Source organism: Bombina bombina, chromosome 3 (assembly GCF_027579735.1).
Source record: "Bombina bombina isolate aBomBom1 chromosome 3, aBomBom1.pri, whole genome shotgun sequence".
In the NCBI taxonomy this organism is placed as follows: Eukaryota; Metazoa; Chordata; class Amphibia; order Anura; family Bombinatoridae; genus Bombina; species Bombina bombina.
Genome location: NC_069501.1, coordinates 486,016,145 through 486,040,762, shown reverse-complemented (window position 1 = coordinate 486,040,762; position 24,618 = coordinate 486,016,145).

Sequence of the window (24,618 nt, the reverse complement as noted above, 5' to 3'; positions counted from 1 at the left end):
TTGCTCCGCTTGGATGAAGAATTCGGCTCGGCTGGGTGAAGATGACTCAAGGTAGGGAGATCTTCAGGGGGTTATTGTTAGGTTTATTTAAGGGGGGTTTGGGTGGGTTAGAGTAGGGGTATGTGGGTGGTGGGTTTTAATGTTGGGGGGGTATTGTATTTTTATTTACAGGTAAAAGAGCTGATTACTTTGGGGCAATGCCCTGCAAAAAGCCCTTTTAAGGGCTGGTAAAAGAGCTGATTACTTTGTAATTTAGAATAGGGTAGGGCATTTTATTATTTTGGGGGGCTTTTTTATTTTATTAGGGGGCTTAGATTATGTTTAATTAGTGTAATTTCTTTTGTATTATAGTTTAGTTTATTTAATTGTATTTTAGTTTAGCTAATTGTAGGTAATTTATTTAATTAATTTATTGATAGTGTAGTGTTAGGTGTAATTGTATCTTAGGTTAGGATTTATTTTACAGGTAATTTTGTAATTATTTTAACTAGGTAGCTATTAAATAGTTATTAACTATTTAATAGCTATTGTACCTAGTTAAAATAAATACAGAGTTGTCTGTAAAATAAATATAAATCCTAAAATAGCTACAATGTAACTATTAGTTATATTGTAGCTATATTAGGGTTTATTTTATAGGTAAGTATTTAGTTGTAAATAGGAATAATTTATTTAATTATAGTAAATTTATTTTGTTTTATTTAAATTATATTTAACTTAGGGGGGTGTTAGGGTTAGGGTTAGACTTAGGTTTAGGGGTTAATAACTTTATTATAGTAGCGGCAATGTTGGGGGCGGGAGATTAGGGGTTAATAATTGTAGGTAGGTGGCGGCGATGTTAGGGAGGGCAGATTAGGGGTTAATTCAATTTATTATAGTGTTTGCGAGGCGGGAGTGCGGCGGGTTTAGGGGTTAATACATTTATTATAGTGGCAGAGAGGTCCTGTCGGCCGATTAGGGGTTAATAAGTGCAGGTAGGTGGCTGCGACGTTGGGGGGGGACAGATTAGTGGTTAATAAATATAATATAGGTGTCGGCGATGTTAGAGGCAGTAGATTAGGGGTTCATAGTGATAATGTAGGTTGCGGCGGTGTCCGGAGCGGCAGATTAGGGGTTAATAATAAAATGCAGGTGTCAGCGATAGCGGGGGAGGCAGATTAGGGGTTAATAAGTGTAAGATTAGGGGTGTTTAGACTTGGGGTTCATGTTAGGGTGTTAGGTGTAGACTTAGAGAGTGTTTCCCCATGGGAATTAATGGGGCTGCGTTAGGAGCTGAACGCTGCTTTTTTGCAGGTGTTAGGTTTTTTTCAGGCAGCTCAGCCCCATTGTTTCCTATGGGGACGTTTTTCCAGCTTACTGCTACCATAAGCAGCGCTGGTATTGAGGGTTGAAGTGGAGCTAAATTATGCTCAACGCTCCCTTTTCTGAGGCTAACGCAGCCATTCAGACAACTCTAAATACCAGCGTTGTCTTAAGGGTGCGCTGAAAAAAAAAGGAGCATTAGCACCGCGGGTCTTTACTGACAAAACTCTAAATCTAGGCGTATGTGTCTGTGCACTGTGCTTAATATGAGTTCAGTTAATTTGTAACATTTGGTTGTCAGGTAATTTCCTATGTCTGTACAGCTGGTAGATTAGCAGACAGTAACTTAATCTTTTACCCATTGGCAATGTATCAGGGCGTCGTATCTTGCATCCGTTAGTGCAGGATGATCAAGACGATTTGAACACAGCACTCTGTAATCTTAGAATATAAGAAGGTGAGTTGCCGCTAGTGAGCGGTTGTGGTGTCAGATATTTGTCGAGTGATGAACGCAGGAACAAGCGGTGATCTCCGTTACCTTACAAAGCTGAGAGAGGATCTCCTCTGTCGATGACATGAGCTGGGTGAGAGTTCAGCTTAGCGATATGCAGAGTAAACTTGGAGAGAAGCTGAGTCAAAGGATCAGCTGTTTGTCAGTGAGAACAAAAGATGATTATACAGGGGTGAAGATAGAAGCAGTTGCGTGCAGTTCCTGAGCTTGAAGGTAAGAGTAGAGGTTCTGTTAAATACAACCATGGATACAGCTAGTATTCTTGAAACTTTTGTAAAGTTGATGTGCTGCAATCCGTTAAATTATGCTGAAATTATAAAAGCAGAGTTCTGTCACAGGAAAAAGAAAGTCTTTAGAGAAATTGCTGCAAACAGTGTAGCAATGAGATAGAGCTGGAATGTAGAGATTCTGTGAGACACAAACTATCCACACATTACTCCTAAATTACCAAGCACCTGAGAGAAGGAGGTTTAGGATTTTATAGAGAGAAGCTAAAAGAGGATCATCCCATATTTGAAGGGGAAGTACATGACATAACCCCTTGTCAAGGAAGCAGCTTCAGGATGTGGTCTGTCCAGATGGCGTCTATGAAACAGGAATACAAGTTGAGGAGCGCTGAGGTTAGTGGAAGGTTCCCAAGAGTCCTCTTCATGTTCATAACGCTTCCAATGAACTAAATATGAAAGATGACCATGATAGATAAGAGAGTCAATGATACTCTCCACCTCAAATTTTTCCTCAGTCTGGAGCAAGGAACTTGGAGCTGTAGCATAAATCTGAGCATGAGTAGAAACATATGGCTTTAGCAATAAGACATGGAAGGTAGAGTGGATTCGATATGAAGATGGAAGGAGGAGGGTAACGGCATTGGTATTAATGACTCTGGTGATTTCATAGGGTCCAATGTACAGTCTACTGAGCCTTTTACTAGGTGTGTGAAGTTTGAGATGTTTGGATATCCAAGGTTGGATAACCCAACCTTGTCTCCAACCTTGTAAGATGGAGCGGGGAATTTCTTGCTGTCATAGCAAAATGTTTGTAATTGTTGAGCATTTTGAAAATTATCTTGAAAAATTTGAAAATTCTTGACCAGTGTGTTAGTAGTGTCATCTACATGGGGACAAGAAGTGTCCTTGTGAGGCAGGAGATGATAGGATGGATAGAACCCATACCGCTAGATTTAGAGTTCTGCGTTAGCCGTCAAAACCAGCGTTAGGGGGTCCTAACGCTGGTTTTGGCTGCCCGCTGGTATTTAGAGTCAGTCAGGAAAGGGTCTAACGCTCACTTTCCAGTCGCAACTTTTTCATACCGCAGATCCCCCTACGCCATTTGCGTATCCTATCTTTTCAATGGGATCTTTCTAACGCCGGTATTTAGAGTCTTGGCTGAAGTGAGCGTTAGAAATCTAACGACAAGACTCCAGCCGCAGCAAAAAGCCAGGAGTTAAGAGCTTTCTGGGCTAACACCGGTTCATAAAGCTCTTAACTACTGTGCTCTAAAGTACACTAACACCCATAAACTACCTATGCACCCCTAAACCGAGGTCCCCCCACATCGCCGCCACTCTAATAATTTTTTTAACCCCTAATCTGCCGAAGGCACACCGCTGCAACCTACATTATCCCTTTTGTACCCCTAATCTGCTGCCCCTAACACCGCCGACCCCTACATAATATTTATTAACCCCTAATCTGCCGTCCCCAGCGTCGCCGCCACCTACCTACAATTATTAACCCCTAATCTGCCGACCGGACCTCACCGCTACTATAATAAATTTATTAACCCCTAATCCGCATCACTCCCGCCTCAATAACCCTATAATAAATAGTATTAACCCCTAATCTGCCCTCCCTAACATCACCGACACCTAACTTCAAGTATTAACCCCTAATCTGCTGACCGGACCTCACCGCTACTCTAATAAATTTATTAACCCCTAAAGCTAAGTCTAACCCTAACCCTAACACCCCCCTAAGTTAAATATAATTTAAATCTAACGAAATAAATTAACTCTTATTAAATAAATTAATCCTATTTAAAGCTAAATACTTACCTGTAAAATAAACCCTAATATAGCTACAATATAAATTATAATTATTTTGTAGCTATTTTAGGATTTATATTTATTTTACAGGCAACTTTGTATTTATTTTAACTAGGTACAATAGCTATTAAATAGTTAATAACTATTTAATAGCTACCTAGTTAAAATAATTACAAAATTACCTGTAAAATAAATCCTAACCTAAGTTACAATTAAACCTAACACTACACTATCAATAAATTAATTAAATAAAATACCTACAATTATCTACAATTAAACCTAACACTACACTATCAATAAATAAATTAAATACAAATAAATACACTAACTAAAGTACAAAAAATAAAAAAAGAACTAAGTTACAAAAAATAAAAAAAGATTTACAAACATTATAAAAATATTACAACAATTTTAAGCTAATTACACCTACTCTAAGCCCCCTAATAAAATAACAAAGCCCCCAAAATAAAAAAATGCCCTACCCTATTCTAAAATAAAAATAGAAAAGCTCTTTAACCTTACCAGCCCTTAAAAGGGTCTTTTGCGGGGCATGCCCCAAAGAATTCTGCTCTTTTGCCTGTAAAAAAAAACATACAATACCCCCCCAACATTACAACCCACCACCCACATACCCCTAATCTAACCCAAACCCCCCTTAAATAAACCTAACATTAAGCCCCTGAAGATATTCCTACCTTGTCTTCACCACGCCGGGTATCACCGATCTGTCCAGAGGAGGCCCAAGCGGGGGCTGAAGAGATCCATCATCGGGCTGAAGAGGTCCATCATCGGGCTGAAGAGGTCCATCATCGGGCTGAAGTCTTGATCCAAGCGGCGGCTGAAGAGGTCCATCATCGGGCTGAAGTCTTAATCCAAGCGGCGGCTGAAGAGGTCCATCATCGGGCTGAAGAAATCCATCATCCGGCTGAAGTCTTCTATCAAGCAGCATCTTCAATCTTCTTTATTCCGGATCCATCTTCATCCCGCCGACGCGGAACATCCATCCTGGCCGACGACTTCCCGACGAATGACTGTTTCTTTAAATGAATCAATCGGAATTAAGGTAGGAAAATTCTGATTGGCTGATGGAATCAGCCAATCAGATTGAGCTTGCATTCTATTGGCTGTTCCGATCAGCCAATAGAATGCAAGCTCAATCTGATTGGCTGATTGGATCAGCCAATCGGATTGAACTTGAATCTGATTGGCTGATTCCATCAGCCAATCAGAATTTTCCTACCTTAATTCCGATTGGCTGATAGAATCCTATCAGCCAATCGGAATTCGAGGGACGCCATCTTGGATGATGTCATTTAAAGGAACCATCATTCGTCTGGAAGTCGTCGGCCAAGATGGATGTTCCGCGTCGGCGGGATGAAGATGGATCCGGAAGAAAGAAGATTGAAGATGCCGCTTGATAGAAGACTTCAGCCGGGTGATGGATCTCTTCATCCCGATGATGAACCTCTTCAGCCACCACTTGGATCAAGACTTCAGCCTGATGATGGACCTCTTCAGCCGACGCTTGGATCAAGACTTCAGCCTGATGATGGATCTCTTCAGCCGCCGCATGGATCAAGACTTCAGCCCGATGATGGACCTCTTCAGCCCGATGATGGACCTCTTCAGCCCGATGATGGATCTCTTCAGCCCCCGCTTGGGCTTGGATGAAGACTTCAAAGCCTCCTCTGGACGGATCAGTGATACCTGGCGTGGTGAAGACAAGGTAGAAGACTTCAGCCGGATGATTGATCTCCAGCCGGATGATTGGGCTTGGATGAAGACTTCGGAGCCTGGAGCGATCGGTGATAGCTGGCATGGTGAAGACAAGGTAGGAAGATCTTCAGGGGCTTAGTGTTAGGTTTATTTAAGGGGGGTTTGGTTTATATTAGGGGTATGTGGGTGGTGGGTTGTAATGTTGGGGGGGGTATTGTATGTTTTCTTTTACAGGCAAAAGAGCTGAATTCTTTGGGGCATGCCCCGCAAAAGGCCCTTTTAAGGGCTGGTAAGGTAAAAGAGCTTTTCTATTTTTATGTTAGAATAGTGTAGGGCATTTTTTTATTTTGGGGGGCTTTGTTATTTTAAGGTAAATTTACTTGCTTTACAAATATAGTTTAAAACAAACAATCACAGTAGTACATGTCCTGCAAAAAAAGACATAGAACACTTAAGAATCGGACGTCTCCGATGTATAAAAAACAGAATAAAAACTGCTGTTGCCAATATAAACCTTGTCTCAGTATTATGAAGAGGAGGTCGGCATCAAAACTAAAGTCCTCAGATGATTCAAAAGAGAACCGAAGCCGGGTAAAAGCAAACCCGTTTTTACCTTTAGGTGTACCGTCCGTGTATCAAGAGTCACCTCCGTGAGGCGTATGCGTGTCCCTTGACGTCACTAATCGGGAGGCGTCGTCTCTGTAGGGCAATCCTATTGGTCAGGATAGCTTGAAGGTAAACTATAGCGGCCGCTATATATAATATATGAAGTGTAAGGCAGCTGTAACTTTCATCAACGCGTTTCTCCCTCTTACAGGGCTTTCTCAAGATGAATTAGCTCCAGTTAAAGCCTCCTTTTAAACAGTGTAGACTCATACCTATTGGTCAGGTGAGATTACTTTAACTGGCAGGTGTGTTTAATACAATTGATCTATTGGCAACAGTACTGGCAATTTAGGAAAAAATATATATATATAATAAGAGACAAAACACTTATATATAATTAGATTTGAGAATATATCTAGAAATGCTTAAATTTTAGTGCATTTGTATATTAGCCGCAATTTGCAGTCAAATAAAAATATCTGTTCAGCACCTTTAGCTTTTATTAGCGCTTCTCCTCGTTTTCATTCTTTCACATATCTTTTTTCCCTAATTTGAGGGACTTTAGGGTTAGAGTAGCTTGGTGCCTCTCGCGCACACTTTAGCACACTTGCACACACCTGTTTCATAGTCTCTTGTTAGTGTTGCAGCAGAGTTCTTTTTATTTTTCAATATGGAAGATATCTTTGAATTTAGAGAAAGTTTCTACAAAACCATGTCAGGGAATAAGGAAGGAGATACTGCTATATATTCTGATTTCGAAAATTTAGATGATATAATGAGTAAATTAGAAAAATTGCTCACTAGGGAATTGAAACAAAAAACTGAGATTTTATTTTTAAATAAATACACACTTAAAGGGCTAGTACCGAAAGGGCTAATATTAAATAAAGAATGTGCATTCCCATTAAAAGAAACATTCCAATTGGAATGGGAGGGCGTCCTTAATAAGGCCTCCTTGGACTTAATAGATATCCTTAAGAGATCTAGAAAGGATACCCTCCTAGATTTAGAAAAAGAAATCTTGGAAATAAAAGATAAACTCAAGGAAGAAAAAACTAAAGAATACATAGAAAAACAAAAAGTAATGATTGAAAGAATAAATAATTTAAGTAAAGATCTTTTGAAAACAAAATGGAAGAAATTAGACAGAGACACAACTAAACCACAGACAGAACAAAATAAAAATGAAGAGATGGATTTAACTACGTCTCAAAACAATTGGACAACAGTCAGTTATAAAAAGAAAGAAAAATGGAATTACCCCAACCATAGAGATCAGGATTATAGGGATAGGAACACAAACCAATCATGGAGGCCAGACACATACAATAGACAAAATAGTGGTTACTATCAACATAATACATATAGACATATGGACTATAGAACGAATAACCCTAGAGACGAGAACTACCATCATGATAAAAGGCAAACAATGTATAACACAAATAGAGACTGGGGATATAATTATGATAGAAGAAAATCAATGTATAATACAAATAGACATTGGGAAAATAATGATAGATGGCAAACACCTGTGAGGAGTAATTATAGACAGACATATCAGCATCCTGAGACCCCTAAATTTGGAGATAATAACACTCACTCCAAGGGAGGGCACATCCAGAAATCTGCAAAAAGAAAATCTGGAAAAAGTCTGGGGCAACAGAAAAAGACCCCTAGAGGAACAAGAGGGAGGGGAACGAGCAAAAGAGGCAAAGAGAATAAAATAGATACAAATGGGGTGTTCAATATTAGTAGTATTCAGCTAAAAGAAGATGAAACAAGAATCTTGAGTCATGGACTCTCATTTGCACCTAGCTCTAAAATGAACAAGTTTAACACACATGTACATGTAAAAAAATTCATAAGAAATTTAACGCTCAAACGCTATTTCTTAAAAGACCCATTAGACAGGACTAAAGAAACTGAAGTGAGACAAGAAAAATTTATTCATACAAATTTGAAAAATAAATCTACATTTAATCCCACCTTCTGCAAAGGGAGTAACTTGGAAACATTTGAGTTAATGGTACTTAGGGATCTCAAAAAAAGCAAACCTTCACAATATATGAGATCAAATATGAGTAAACAAGACCTATTAATTTTGGAAGGCTTAAAGAAGAATGGTGACGTGACTATAAAGCCCGCCGACAAGTGCAGCGGGATTGTAGTCATGGACACAAAATATTATAAATCTGAAGCCCTAAGACTACTTAATGATAAAAAAACCTATAAAAAACTAGAACTTAATCCTACAAACAAATTTGCAGCCAATCTAAAAAAGATTATTATAGAAGGAAAGAATTTGGGAATTCTGAATAATAAGGAGATAGATTTCCTGGACCCTAAATTCCCTAGGGTCCCGGTTTTCTATTTCCTTCCAAAGATTCATAAGGATCTTAAGAACCCCCCTGGAAGGCCAATTATCTCCGGAGTGGGTTCTCTTTCATCCAATCTCTCACAGTATGTGGATGTATTCTTGCAGAAATATGTAAGGCAATTGAACTCTTATCTAAGAGATTCAACCCAGGTTTTAAACATCCTTGATACAATCAAATGGGAGAAAGATTGGTTTCTAGTAACTTGTGACATCACCTCATTATATACGGTGATTGACCACCATCAAGGTTTATCGGCTGTAAAAAAGTATCTGGATGCAGACCCAGACATTAAATTAGAACAAAATTCTTTTCTGTTAAAGAGTATATCCTTCATACTACACAATAACTATTTTTCGTTTGATAGGAATTTATATCTCCAAGTCGAAGGGACTGCTATGGGCACGAGGTTTGCACCAAGTTATGCCAATCTATTTGTAGGCCACTGGGAAGAAAATTTCTTCATGGAGAGTGGCTTTGGTGCAAACCTCGTGCTCTATAGCAGATATATAGACGATATGCTGATGATCTGGAGGGGCTCCGAAATGGAGTTGAATAACATGCTCACGAATATGAATACCAATGATAAAGGCCTTAAATTTACATTTAATTATAGTCAAGAAAAAGTTACTTTCCTTGACCTAGAAATTATGGTGATAAATAACACTATTGAGACAAAAACACATTTTAAGGATGTAGACTCTAACAGCTTTATACACTCAGACAATTGTCACCTCCAACAATGGAAAGAAAACATCCCTGTAGGTCAAGCCTTAAGGATACGTAAGAACTGCTCTAGACTAATGGACTCTGAGGAACAAATAGGGACACTTATGGAGAAATTTAAGGATACGGGCTATGATGAGGAGCTAGTCCATAATGCTACTAGTAGAGCTAGATCATCAAATAGGAAAACACTTCTCACTTATAAACAAAAAAAACATTTTAAATGAAAAAGATACTATAGATACACCGTTCATCACTGATTACAGTAATGATCATGGTACTGTAAGAAAAATTCTTAATAAACACTGGCACATCCTACAAGCAGACCCCATTATAGGGAAGAATTTGACTGATAGACCAAGATTAGTGTTTAGAAAATCAAGAAATTTAAAACAAATATTAGTTCCTAGTACTTTTCAAGAGAATAAAATAAGTCTGAATACACAATTAGATATTGCAGGAAGGAAAGTGGCAGGTTTTTTCCCCTGCTATACGTGCAAGGCCTGCCAGCATAGTTGTAAGAAAAACTCTTTAATAATTCCACCTAAAGGTGATCTATTTCAAATAAAAGAACTTATCAGATGCACGACAAAAGGGGTCATTTATGTACTCCAATGTTCTTGCAATTTGATATACTTTGGAGAAACAAAAAGGATGCTAAAGGATAGGATCAGGGAGCACCTGTTATGTATAGAGAAAGAAAGAGAAGATACTAGACTTTACAAACATTTCAAAGAAGTACACAAAGGGCAGACAAAGGATTTAACTTTCTGGGGAATACAACACATTAAGTGCCACTGGAGAGGAGGCAATATAGATAAACTACTATGTATAAAAGAAGCGGAGTACATATATAAATACGACACTTTATATCCAGCTGGTCTGAACTCTGAACTCGACATCTCACCCTTTGTTTTAGATTAATTTTGGTTTAAGTACGATTTTGTACTATTCTTTTTCTTACTTTTATTTATTTTCTAGTAATTTCTAATAAACTTTTGGTTCTCACTAATTTAAAAATAAATGTCTAAAATTAGTCACATGATAATCTTGATACCTTTGTTTTATGGGGTATATATGTATACACTTTTATAAGTCACAAGTCCTTTGCTATATTTTCATAACTTAATATTGTTCACTATCTATAAATTAGATTAGCTTATCTGTGTCATTGTAAGCACATATTTAATTTCTCATATCGGCAGAAAACTGCAGTTATATATAATTTTCTACATTGGTCCGTAGCATATATAAACATATATATTTCTTTATGCACAGTAGTATATGATTACTTCTAGTACACAGTCACATTTTTGACCACTTTAGTGAGGATGCTTTGTCGCTCTTTTAAATCCTCCTTTCAGTGACAGTAATACTGTTCTTTGAAAGCCTCTTTGAATTGGAGTTATACCTTTATTTTTATTTGACTGCAAATTGCGGCTAATATACAAATGCACTAAAATTTAAGCATTTCTAGATATATTCTCAAATCTAATTATATATAAGTGTTTTGTCTCTTATTATATATATATTTTTTTTCCTAAGTTGCCAGTACTGTTGCCAATAGATCAATTGTATTAAACACACCTGCCAGTTAAAGTAATCTCACCTGACCAATAGGTATGAGTCTACACTGTTTAAAAGGAGGCTGTAACTGGAGCTAATTCATCTTGAGAAAGCCCTGTAAGAGGGAGAAACGCGTTGATGAAAGTTACAGCTGCCTTACACTTCATATATTGTCTATAAGGACTGTAATTCTTTATTGGAGTGAAAGATTCTTCAGCTACCCACGGAAAACACGAGGACTACATTGTGAAGGGCCATGCGCTTAAGTTAAAGCCGGTTTCAAGTCACACATTAAAGTCCGTCTACTAGAAGATCTGCAAAAGAAATCTGGATATACTGTGACCCTGCGTGCGATCCTGCACTAAGAGCGGAGTTCACCATCTACATTATAGCGGCCGCTATAGTTTACCTTCAAGCTATCCTGACCAATAGGATTGCCCTACAGAGACGACGCCTCCCAATTAGTGACGTCACGGGACACGCATACGCCTCACGGAGGTGACTCTTGATACACGGACGGTACACCTAAAGGTAAAAACGGGTTTGCTTTTACCCGGCTTCGGTTCTCTTTTGAATCATCTGAGGACTTTAGTTTTGATGCCGACCTCCTCTTCATAATACTGAGACAAGGTTTATATTGGCAACAGCAGTTTTTATTCTGTTTTTTATACATCGGAGACGTCCGATTCTTAAGTGTTCTATGTCTTTTTTTGCAGGACATGTACTACTGTGATTGTTTGTTTTAAACTATATTTGTAAAGCAAGTAAATTTACCTTATTTTATCTCAATTTGTTTGCATAGCAATTATTTTAATCTGTTCAGCACCTTTAGCTTTTATTAGCGCTTCTCCTCGTTTTCATTCTTTCACATATCTTTTTTCCCTAATTTGAGGGACTTTAGGGTTGGAGTAGCTAGAGTGGGTGTAATTAGCTTAAAATTGTTGTAATATTTTTATAATGTTTGTAAATATTTTTTTATTTTTTGTAACTTAGTTCTTTTTTTATTTTTTGTAACTTAGTTCTTTTTTATTTTTTGTACTTTATTTAGTGTATTTATTCGTATTTAATTTATTTATTGATAGTGTAGTGTTTTACAGGTAATTTTGTAATTATTTTAACTAGGTAGCTATTAAATAGTTATTAACTATTTAATAGCTATTGTACCTGGTTAAAATAAATACAAAGTTGCCTGTAAAATAAATATTAATCCTAAAATAGCTACAATATAATTATTATTTATATTGTAGCTATATTAGAGTTTATTTTACAGGTAAGTATTTAGCTTTAAATAGGATTAATTTATTTAATAAGAGTTAATTTATTTCGTTAGATTTAAATTATATTTAACTTAGGGGGGTGTTAGGGTTAGGGTTAGACTTAGCTTTAGGGGTTAATAAATTTATTAGAGTAGCGGTGAGGTCCGGTCGGCAGATTAGGGGTTAATACTTGAAGTTAGGTGTCGGTGATGTTAGGGAGGGCAGATTAGGGGTTAATACTATTTATTATAGGGTTATTGAGGCGGGAGTGAGGCATATTAGGGGTTAATACATTTATTATAGTAGCGGTGAGGTCCGGTCGGCAGATTAGGGGTTAATAATTGTAGGTAGGTAGCGGCGACGTTGGGGGGGGCAGATTAGGGGGTAATAAATATAATATAGGGGTCGGCGGGGGTTAGGGGCAGCAGATTAGGGGTACATAGTGATAACGTATGTTGCGGCGGTGTACGGAGCGGCAGATTAGGGGTTAATAATAAAATGCAGGGGTCAGCGATAGCGTGGGCGGCAGATTAGGGGTTAATAAGTGTAAGGTTAGGGGTGTTTAGACTCGGGGTACATGTTAGGGTGTTAGGTGCAGACTTAGAAAGTGTTTCCCCATAGGAAACAATGGGGCTGCGTTAGGAGCTGAACGCTGCTTTTTTGCAGGTGTTAGACTTTTTTTCAGCTCAAACGGCCCCATTGTTTCCTATGGGGGATTTGTGCACAAGCACGTTTTTGAAGCTGGCCGCGTCCGTAAGCACCGCTGGTATTGAGAGTTGCAGTGGCGGTAAATTATGCTCTACGCTCCCTTTTTGGAGCCTAACGCAGCCCTTCTGTGAACTCTAAATACCAGCGTTATTTAAAAGGTGCGGGGGAAAAAAAGCATGCGTAGCTAATGCACCCCTTTGGCCCCAGAACTCTAAATCTAGCGGATAGTTAGCAAAAATGGTGATATTTTGGTTGATGAGTTAACTGTATAATTATATGCAAATTCTGCAGTGGGTATAAGGTTGGTCCAATTATTTTGCTGGAAAGTGCAGTAACAGCGTAGGTATTGTTCCAAACACTGGTTTACCTATTCAGTTTGACCATTGTTCTGAGGGTGGTATGCAGTACTGTAATGATGTTCAATCTGCAGATGTTTACAGAGTTCTTTCCAGAATCTAGAGGTGAATTGTGTGTGCATGGTTGTTGGTAATTGTGGTTGGTATTCTGTAAAGTTTCACAATGTTCTGTAGAAACAGATGTGCAGTTTGCAAGGCTGCAGGTAAGCTGTGGTTAGGGATAACATGAGTCATTTTGGTGAAAAGGTCTACTACAACTACAATAATATTGTTATTGTCAGATTTTGGCAGTTCTACTATACAGTATAGTCCATCACAATGTGCTTCCAAGGTCTTTCAGCAATAGGGAGAGACACAAGCAATCCATAAGGATGACGTCTTTTAGGTTTGGATTATATACAAGTAATACAAGTTTGTACATATTGTAGAACAGGCTGTGAGAGAGAAGGCCACTAATATGACCTTTTAATGAGTTCTATTTTTTTTTAATACCAGGGTGCCCGGCCACTTTTTAATATTGTTGGTTGAAGACTTGGAGGAATATAGAGCTGATTCCCAAAGTAGTAGAGTCCATCAACCTTTTTTATGTAATTTAGAATGTGGAATGGTAGAATCTAACTCTTGTTTTCGCTGAAGTAATTCACAAAAATCTAAAGTTAAGCCAATGAAGTGATCTGGACGTATTATAGTAGTAGGAGGTTGAGAGTTGCAGGGTCTTTTTTCCTTTCATGACAAAGCATCTGCTTTGCCATTTTTGTTGCCTGGTCTATAAATAATATTGGAGTTAAATCGAGAGAAATATAAAGTCAATGTAACTTGGCGTGCTGAAAGGGTTCTGTTTGTAAATATTCCAAATTCTTGTGATCCGTGTATATAAAGATAGGTAAATCTGTTTCTTCTAGGAGATGTCGCCAATGTTCGAGTGAAGATTTTATTACTAGCAACTCTTTTTCTCTGATGGGATAGTTTATCTCGGCTGGACTCATTACTCTGGAGAAGTAAACAATTGGATGAATGGGATCCTTTAAAGTTTTTCTTTGTGAGAGAACTTCTCCACTTGCATAATCGGGAGCATCAACCTCCAAGATGTATTGTAATGTAGGATCTGGAAAATATAGTATAGGAGCTGTAGTGAATTTGTTTTTCAAGAGGTCGAATACCTGTTGAGCTTTGTAGGTCCAATGAAACTGTGAGTTGTTTCCTGTATGTTGTGTTAGTGGTTTTGAGATGAAAGAAAAACCTTTAATGATTTTTCTGTAAAAGTTGGCAAAGCCCAGGAAACATTGTACGTCTTTCTTTGAACTTGGTGTGATTCAATCTGTTATTGCTTGTACCTTGTTGTTTTCCATTTGAATTCCTTTGGAATTAATACGGTATTCCAAAAATTATGTTTCTTCTGCGTGGAAAACACATTTTTCTGGTTTTGCATATAGCTGGTGTTTTCTCAACCATGATAAAACACATCTGACAAGTTTTACTTGATCTTGCAGAGTGTTTGAGTATATCAAGATGTCATCTAAGTAGATCACCATACAGACATCAAGTAGGTTGCAGAAAATGTCATTAATAAAATTCTAAAATGTTGCTTGGGCATTGCAAAGCCTCAATGTCATTATGGTATATTAAAAAAGCAGTGAGCCATTCATCGCCTGATCGAATACGAATGAGGCTATATGCTCCTCGTAAATCTAATTTGGTATAGATCTTTGCTTCATGAAGTCATTCAATAAGCTCTGGAATTAGGGGTAGTGAATACCTGTTCTTTACTGTTCTTTAATTGATCTCTCTATAATCAATGATGGGATGTAAGGAGTTATCTTTGTTTCAAACAAAAAATATACCTGCTCCAGAAGGAGAGGTAGATGGGCTAATAAATCCTTTCCAGAGATTATCATCAATATAAGTTATCAGATGTAGTAACTCAGGTTGGGAGAGTGGATAAATGTGTCTGTATGGAATTGTAGGACCAGGAAGAATTTCTATTGGACAATCATATATGCGATGTGGAGGTAGTATTTCTGCTTCTTTTTTTACTGAAGACGTCTAAAAACATCTGAGTAATGATCTGGTAAGTTAACTTCTGTCAGTTGACGTATGGTTGACATTGAGTAGCATGTTTTTTGGCAGGAATCTATATCTAATTTGATTGTTGGTTCCTTCCAAAGAATTGTTTGTGATGAAGTTTCAACCATTTTAAATATAGAATGTAGAATTACATTGAATAAAAGAAATTCATTTTGCCCAGAAATTGTTTTAACCAATAAAGGTATGGTATGATGGAGATTTGCGAACCATCAATAACTTGTATGGAAACTGGGTTGTGTTTCAGTATAAGTAGTACTTTATTGAGTTGTACAAAGGATTTATCAATACAATTACCACAAGCTCCGGAGTCTATGATAGCATCTGCAGACATTTGATGTTTATCCCACTGTAAGGAGACACAGAGTAGATAGAAAGTGCCATTTTCTACGTTAGTTGTTAGGCAATGTTTAACAGGTGTAGTCTTGTTCTGTATATTGGACAATCCTTCACCCCATGACCTGTGGCAGCACAGTACATGCAGAGGTTGATTATTCTCCTTCTAGCCTTCTCTTCTGTGTTTAAGGGTTCTTTTGTAAATCCTATCTCCATGGGTTCCTCATTGGTTAGTTTTTCTTATAATTGGTTCAGTGAGACTAAGTTCTGATTTTCTTTCCCATATGTGGTGGTCTATGGTAATGGTTAGAGTCATTAGGGCTTCCAAGGTTCTAGGAAGATCAATTATAGCCAATTTGTCTTTAGTGTTTCGGAAAGACCCAACCTATACTGATTTTTTAGAGCGATATCATTCCATTCTTTATATTTAGCCCATCTTTTGAACTCTGAGATGTATTCTTCAACTAGGCATTTACCTTGTTTTAGGGATCTCATTGTAGATTCAGCTGTAAGCAGCTGTTTGTTAGAATCCTCATAGAGTAATGACATTGCATTAAAAAATGCATCTAAGGAATTGAGTATAGAGTCATCAGATTCAAAGAAAGTATTTGCCCATGCCATGGGTTCACCCCTCAGATAGGAGATTACTGTAAGGACTTTAACGCAATCTGTGGAATAAGTTCTGGGCTTGAGTGTAAACAATAAAGTACAGGTGTTTTTTAACTCCCTATACTGGAATCTTTCACCTGAAATTTTTTCTGGGGGGCTCACTTGGGGTTCAAGAGCTATTTCAGGAAGATTAGGTTTTGAGACAACAGCATCTTTAATAATGGAACGCAGACTCTTATTTTCCATTTGTAGATCTCTGAGTCCTTTGGACAATATATCAACGTTGTGATAATGCAGCAACATGATTAGCAAATTCTGCTGGATCCATTGAGGAGGCTTGGTAATATGTAATGACTGACGTGGACCTAGAAATTGTTCATAGTTTTTATGGATCACAACTACAGATTCATTTTCCTATAGCAAGTGTATGTTCCTTTAAGACTCCCAATAAATTGGTTAACAGGGATTCACAGTATTGTTCTGGAGAAAAACTGACTTTTAACATAAGAAGGTGAGTTGCTGCAAGTGAGCGGTTGTGGTGTCAGATATTTGCTGAGTATTGAGGGCAGGAACAAGCAGTCATCTCCGTTACCTTATGAACCTGAGAGAGGATCTCCTCTGTCGATGGCGTCAGCTGGGTGAGAGTTCAACTTAGTGGTATGCGGAATAAACTTGGAGAGAAGCTGAGTCTTAGAATCAGCCGTTTGTTGTTCAGAACAAAACCTGATTATACAGGGATGATGATAGCAGCAGTTACGTGCAGTTCCTGAGCTGGAAGGTAAAAGTAGAGGTTCCGGCAAATACAACCATGGATACAGCTAGTAATCTTGAAACTTTTGTAAAGTCGATATGCTGCAATCCATTAAGTTATGCTAAAATTATAAAAGCAGAGTTCTGTCACAGGAAACAGAAATTCTTTAGAGAAACCGCTGCAAACAGCGTAGCAATGAGATAGAGCTGGAATGTAGAGATTCTGTGAGATACAAACTATCCATACATTATTCCTAAATTACCAAGCACCTGAGAGAAGGAGGGTTAGGATTTTATTGAGAGAAGCTAGAAGAGGATCATCCCATATTTAAAGGGGAAGTACATGACAGAAGTTTACCTTTCCAGCTAGCTCCATTAATTTCAGTAGGGGACATCGTGCAGGGACTTCCCCTTTTTTAAGATAATGCCAACGGTGCCACCCATGCAAGGGTGAGCATGAAAAACCATGTATGATCTGGCAAAGTTTGGATAATTACCCCAAAGTGAGAAAAAGTAATGCAAACAACATGGAGGAGGAAATACAAGACCTGCATTACACGTCTATAAAAAAAAGTCCAGGCTAATATAAAAAAAAGAAAACTTGAGAATAGGTACGAGAAATTAAAAGATAAATAAAACAAAGACAACCTCTTAAAGGTTTGATTAGCCAGACACGACCGCAAGGTTAAATACTTTACAATACAAATAGTCTACTAATTTCAAATGCTTGGCCTAATGTGGGTGAAAAATCTAGACCAGCCCAAGAATGCTCATGAGCTGCCCCTCAATAATTTATTTGTTCTAATCAGTTAGGTTACTTTACCATAACAAGACAGGCAGATTAACAGTTTATTTACAAGCATTTACAAAGATCATTTCATGTTGCAATTATTATTTTTCTATGTTACAAGTGGTTCCCATTTGTTGTGGGACATACCATGTATTGGGCACTTAGTATAACTATAGATGTTAACAGCAGCAAAACACTGGGAAATATTGGTGCTTGAATGTTAAAGGGACAGTCTACTCGAAAATTATTGTTTAAAAAGACAGCTAATCCCTTTATTATTTTTTAAAATCCCTTTATTATTTTTAAAAATCAACACTGTTCTATTAAAGGGATAGGAAAGTCAAAATTAAACTTGCATGATTCAGATAGAGCATGTAATTTTAAGGCACTTTAAAATGTACTTCTATTTTCAAATGTACTTTGTTTGTTTTGATTGGCTGATTAGATGTGTTCAGCTATCTCTCAGTAGTGCAGTACTGATGCTTCAGCAAAGGTTAACAAGGGAATGCAGCAAATTTGACAATAAAGTACCGGTAAATCGGAAAATTGTTTAAAATTGTATGGCCTATCCATTTCCCGAAAGAAAAAAATTGTTTCATATACCTGTAATATACTTTGTAACTCTAAGGTTACCTCTATCTAAGACTGTCCGTTATCTCGGCACTTTTTTTTATATAGATTTTTAAAATCTATGAAAAACTAAGATTAAAAACATGTTTTATGTTCACGAATAAGTTTGAGATAGCTTCCACATACATAATATATATTTTTCCAGGGTTTAATGTAGGGATGGGCAAATGTGCTGAAACTGTAATTCCTGTGGATTTTCGTTTTGGACAATCGAATATTGATAAGACTGAAAAGCCATTAAAATTTGGTAATGGAATGTTACTTCCTGTTTTCAAATGTTACTTTTGTTTTCCTATGTTCATAATTAGAACGAATATCCATGTTCGAAATTTCGAATGTAACATTAGATTTACAAAATTCTATTGAGAAGTTCAATAGCTCATATGGTAGGGAATTTTGTAATTTGATGCATAATAGATACAAATATATTGATTCATATTTGTCTATTTCAAATATTGCATAATTTGAATATTAAATTTAAAGAGAGCATTAGAAATTCTTTTGCAAATATATTGTTTTGTATTTTTCTAATTCAAATATTGCATAATTCGAATCGAATTAATAGAAAAATTTAAATTTAATATTACATTTAAAGAAAGCTTTAGAAATACTATTACATTAAATTGATTTTAGAATGTTGTTCAAACATTCAAAATGCGAAGCGATGAAATTGATGTGCTAAAATTAGTTTCATTTTTCAAATGTTGCAAAACATCCGCACATCCCTAGTTTGATGTCTGATTAGTCAATGTAGGCAAATGTCTAGGGGTGCCTTCTCTCAGAGGAATAGGTCAACTGAGAGGGAGAACAGGGACTGATGTGATAGGGGGTGAGAGAATGAGGTACAGGGTGTGAGTGGATGTAACAATCTTTCAAGGATGCTCAGCCAATGAAAAGGTTAATTTAAACATGCTATGCACTGACACTCTCTTGGTATGTTCCTTTAAGAAGAAAGTTTGTAGCTTGTTATTTCTCACAGTACTTTTAATTCACAATAAGCATGAGTATTATACACATGTCTTTAATAGGGGAGTCTGGGCAGGTATGACGTTTTACACTTTGCTTAGAGATTAAATTCAATTTGTAAACACTAAGGGCTAGATTACAACCAAAAACTCAGCTAGAGTTAATCTTTTTGCGCTAGTCGGGTTGCTTTCTTATTACAAATTCCCCCAAAACTGGAAGGTAACTGGAAAAGCAATGGTTACATTGATATCTGATCAGATGCCTATTATAATTATGTAGTTATAATGTAACAAAAGGATTAGGTTCCAATCACATAGCTGTTTCAATGTAACTGAGTAAGTCCCAGAGGATGGAAATGGTGATTGGAACCAATAAGTAGACACACTGTGTGTGAGACAAGAAATCCAGCTTGTAAGAATGATTCCCGGTAGGGAGGATGTGTACTGTCTGGTTGTAATGGAGACAGGTATCAGCTTTATACGACAAGTCACCCAGCTGCAAGCAGAGATGTAACTTGATTCAGTTAGAACAAATGTAGCAAAGGTATTGAAGGTATTGATACAGGGAGTCACAGAGGATCCGTTGGGAATAAGATTAGGCTATAGGTTTAATACAACGCTGAATAACTTAGAGTTCTATTTCCACATGGACAAATCTGGATAGCTGTGAGAGTTCAGCAGTAGAGAGAAACTTGTAGTTTGAGATAGTAGGAAACAAAAGGGCCTATAGGATTTTGGCTAGTAGGCAGGCAAGGATTGTTAAGCTGGAAGCTCAGCAATGAGTTAGACAGGATGCAATCCACATATTACTTGATGATACCAAGCACCTGAGAAAAGGAGTAATAAAATAAAAACTAAACAAACAAATACCTTATAAATTGAAATACTTATATCAAAAAGTAGTAATCTCCAAAACAGCGAATTCAATATAAATGTCACAAGCAAGAGAGTTCAAATGATAATCTTCTAATGGTTATCCTAATATTGATTAATACTGCATAGCTGATAAATGTCTTCAACAATAGCAATATTGGACTCACATACTCTAGAGCTTAAATCCAGCTCTGAGATTTATTAGCGTTGTTAATAAACCAATGGCACTGCTGGTAGATATGAACAACTACATCCAAACGAATAGTTGTCATCTTAAAAGATGACGTCTTAATGTACCTAAAAGCCAATTTAATAGATTAAAAAGAAATTGCACAAATGATAATATTTTCATGGAACAAGTGAAAATGTTGAAAAATAGATTTATAGAGAAACAGTATGATGAAAAATAGATAAAAAAAGAGAATACTTGATCATCTATAGAGATAATAAAGCATCCAATTATAAAAATACAAATAAAGATGGACCAATAATATTAGATTTTTTTAGTCAACATAAACAAGTAAAGGATATTATAAAGAAACATTTGGGAATCCTTACAAGAAGTAATTCCTGAAATACCAGAAACACACCTACATTTAGAGTTCTGCGTTAGCCTTAAAAAGCAGCGTTAAGGGGTCCTAACGCTGCTTTTTAACGCCTGCTGGTATTACGAGTTTGGCAGGTACAGGTGTACCGCTCACTTTTCTTCCGCGACTTTTGGCAACCGCAAATCCCCTTACGTCAATTGTGTATCCTATCTTTTTAATGGGATTTGCCTTATGCCGGTATTACGAGTCTTGGAAGAAGTGAGCGGTACAGCCTCTACCTCCAAGACTCCTACCGCATAAAAAAGTCGGTAGTTAAGAGTTTTATGGACTAACGCCGAAACATAAAGCTCTTAACTACAGTGCTACAAAGTACACTAACACCCATAAACTACCTATGAAACCCTAAACCGAGGCCCCCCCACATCGCAAACCCTATAATAAAATTATTTAATCCCTAATCTGCCGACCAGACACCGCCGCCACCTACATTATAGCTATGAACCCCTAATCTGCTGTCCCTAAAATCGCCGACACCTATATTATATTTATTAACCCCTAATCTATATAATTTAAATAAAACGAACTAAAATTACTATAATTAAATAAATTAATCCTATTTAAAACTAAATACTTACCTATAAAATAAACCCTAATATAGCTACAATATAACTAATAGTTACATGGTAGCTATTTTAGGATTAATATTTATTTTACAGGCAACTTTGTATTTATTTTAACTGGGTACAATAGCTATTAAATAGTTATTAACTATTTAATAGCTACCTAGTTAAAATAATTACAAAATTACCTGTAAAATAAATCCTAACCTAAGTTACAAATACACCTAACGCTACACTATCAATAAATAAATTAATTAAATAAATTAACTACAATTATCTAAACTAAAATACAATTAAATAAACTAAACTATAATACAAAACCCCCCCCACTAAATTACAAAAAATAAAAAAATATTACAAGAATTTTAATCTAATTACACCTAATATAAGCCCCCTAATAATATAAAAAAGCCCCCAAAATAATAAAATTCCTTACCCTAAACTAAATTACAAAGTAATCAGCTCTTTTACCAGCCCTTAAAAGGGCTTTTTGCGGGGGGGGGGGGGATAGATTAGGGGTTAATAAATTTAATATAGGTGTCGGCGATGTTAGGGACAGCAGATTAGGGGTTCATAGCTATAATGTAGGTGGCGGCGGTGTCCGGAGCGGCAGATTAGGGGTTTATAGTATAAGAAATGAGGAAGAAAGAAGGCTGAGTCCAAGTGTCAGGAAGAAGGTTTATTGCAAGATAGGCTTTCTGGATGCAAGGTAAGCTCCAATCTTACGCGTTTCGCGCATGAGCACATGCGCTTCATCAGAGATATAATAGTATAATGCAGGTGGCGACGATGTTGGGGGTGGCAGATTAAAGGTTAATAAGTGTAAGGTTAGAGGTGTTTAGACTTGGGGTTCATGTTAGGGTGTAAGGTGTAGACTTAGAAAGTGTTTCCCCATAGGAAACAATGGGGCTGCGTTAGGAGCTGAACGCTGATTTTTTGCAGGTGTTAGGTTTTTTTCAGCCCGCTCAGCCCCATTGTATCCTATGGGGAAATCGTGCTCGAGCACGTTTTTCCAGCTTACCGCTACCGTAAGCAATGCTGGTATTGAGGGTTGAAGTGGAGCTAAATTTGGCTCAACGCTCACTTTTCTGAGGCTAACGCAGCCATTCAGAAAAAGGGCTTGTTAGCAACGCAAGTCTTTACGAACAAAACTCCAAATCTAGGTGATAGTTTTTAGAAAGGCTCCAAATATAAAATATAGAATAACAAATAGTTTCCTTAAAGACAAGAAAGAAATAACATGATTACATCAAGATCTGAAGGGTTTCTTTAAATGTGGTAGTTGTCAGGGATGTAAATCCTTCAGCGACACTTGTCCTAAAAAAAAATCACAATTTTCATCTTGTACTGATAACAAAAAATTTGATATTTCCCAACTCATTAAATGCCATTCGGCAATATGTATATAATATTAAAAAGGGATATGAGAAACATTCAATTTCTCAACACTTTAGATTGAGCATATTATTACATTTATGTGATTTAGTAAAGTGGAAAAAAAAGAAAATTTTTTGCTTACCTGATATTTTTTTTTTTATTGACACAGTGAGTCCATGGATCATCAATTACTGTTGACAATATCCCTCCTGGCCAGCAGGAGGAGGCAAAGAGCACCACAGCAAAGTTGTTAAGTATCACTTCCCTTCCCACAACCCCCAGTCATTCGACCAAAGGAAATGGAGAGAAAGGAAGTAACACAAGGTGCAGAGGTGCCTGAGATTTATACAAAAAAACTGTCTTAAAACATGGAGTGCCGTGGACTCACCGTGTCAAGAAAGAAATAAATTTATCAGGTAAGCATAAATTTTGTTTTCTTTCTTAAGACATGGTGAGTCCACGGATCATCAATTACTGCTGGGAATCAATACCCAAGCTAGAGGACACAGATGATAAGGGAGGGCGAGACAGGTAACCTAAACAGAAGGCACCACTGCCTGCAGAACCTTTCTCCCAAAAGAGGCCTCAGCCAAGGCAAAAGTATCAAATTTATAGAATTTAGAAAAAGTGTGCAATGAAGACAAAATCAAATCTGTTCTACAGAGGCCTCATTCTTGAAGGCCCAGGATGAAGACACTGCCCTAGTTGAATCAGATGTAATTCTCTCAGGAGACTGCTGTCCAGCAGTCTCATAAGCCATATGAATAACACTTCTCAACCAGAAAGAAAGAGAAGAGGCAGTAGCTTTCTGGCCCTTACATTTACCAGAAAAACAAACAAACAATGCAGAAGACTAATGAAAGTCCTTCGCAGCCTGCAGATAGAATTTAAGGGCCCTCACAATGTCTAAGTTTTGCAACAAACGTTCTTTATGAGAAGAAGGATTAGGACAGAGAGAAGGAACAACAATTTCCTAATTAATATTGTCTGAAACAACCTTAGGAAGAAAACCAAACATGGTACGGAGAACTGCCTTATCAGCATGAAATATAAGATAAGGAGAATCACAGTGCAATGCTGAGAGTTCATAAACCCTCCGAGTAGAAGAGTTAGCAGTAAGAAACAAAACTGTCCAAGATAATAACTTAATATCTAAAGAATGCATAGGCTCAAATGGAGCCTGCTGCAAAACTTTAAGAACAAGATTAATGCTCCAAGGAGGAGCAACTGATTCAAACACCGGCTTGATTCTGACCAGGGCCTGAAAAAAGGATTGTACATCTGGCACAACCGCCAGACGCTTGTGCAGCAGAATGTATACTGCAGAAATCTGCCCTTTGAGGGTACTGACAGATAACCCCTTCTCAAGGCCTTCCTGAAGAAAAGGTAAGATCCTTGGGATCCTGACCCTACTCCAAGAAAATCCTTTACACACACACACCAATAAAGATATTTCCACCATATCTTATGGTAAATCTTCCTAGTGACAGGTTTCGAGCTTGAACCATGGTCTCAATGACTGTTTCAAAAAATCCATGCTTGGCTGAAATCAAGTGTTCAATCTCCAAGCAGTCAGCTTCAGAGAAACGAGATTTGGATAAAGGAAGGGCCCCTGAATCAGAAGGTCCTTCCTGAGAGGTAATCTCCATGGAGGTAGGGATGACATCTCCATTAGATCTGCATATCAGATCCTGCAAAGCCACGCAGGAGCTATAAGAATCACTGATGCTCTCTCCTGCTTAATTCGAGCAATGACTCGTGGAAGTAGAGCAAACGGAGGAAAGAGATATGCCAGACTAAAGTTCCAAGGAACTGCCAGGGCATCTATCAGAAAAGCTTGAGGATCCCTCAACCTCAAACTGTACTTTA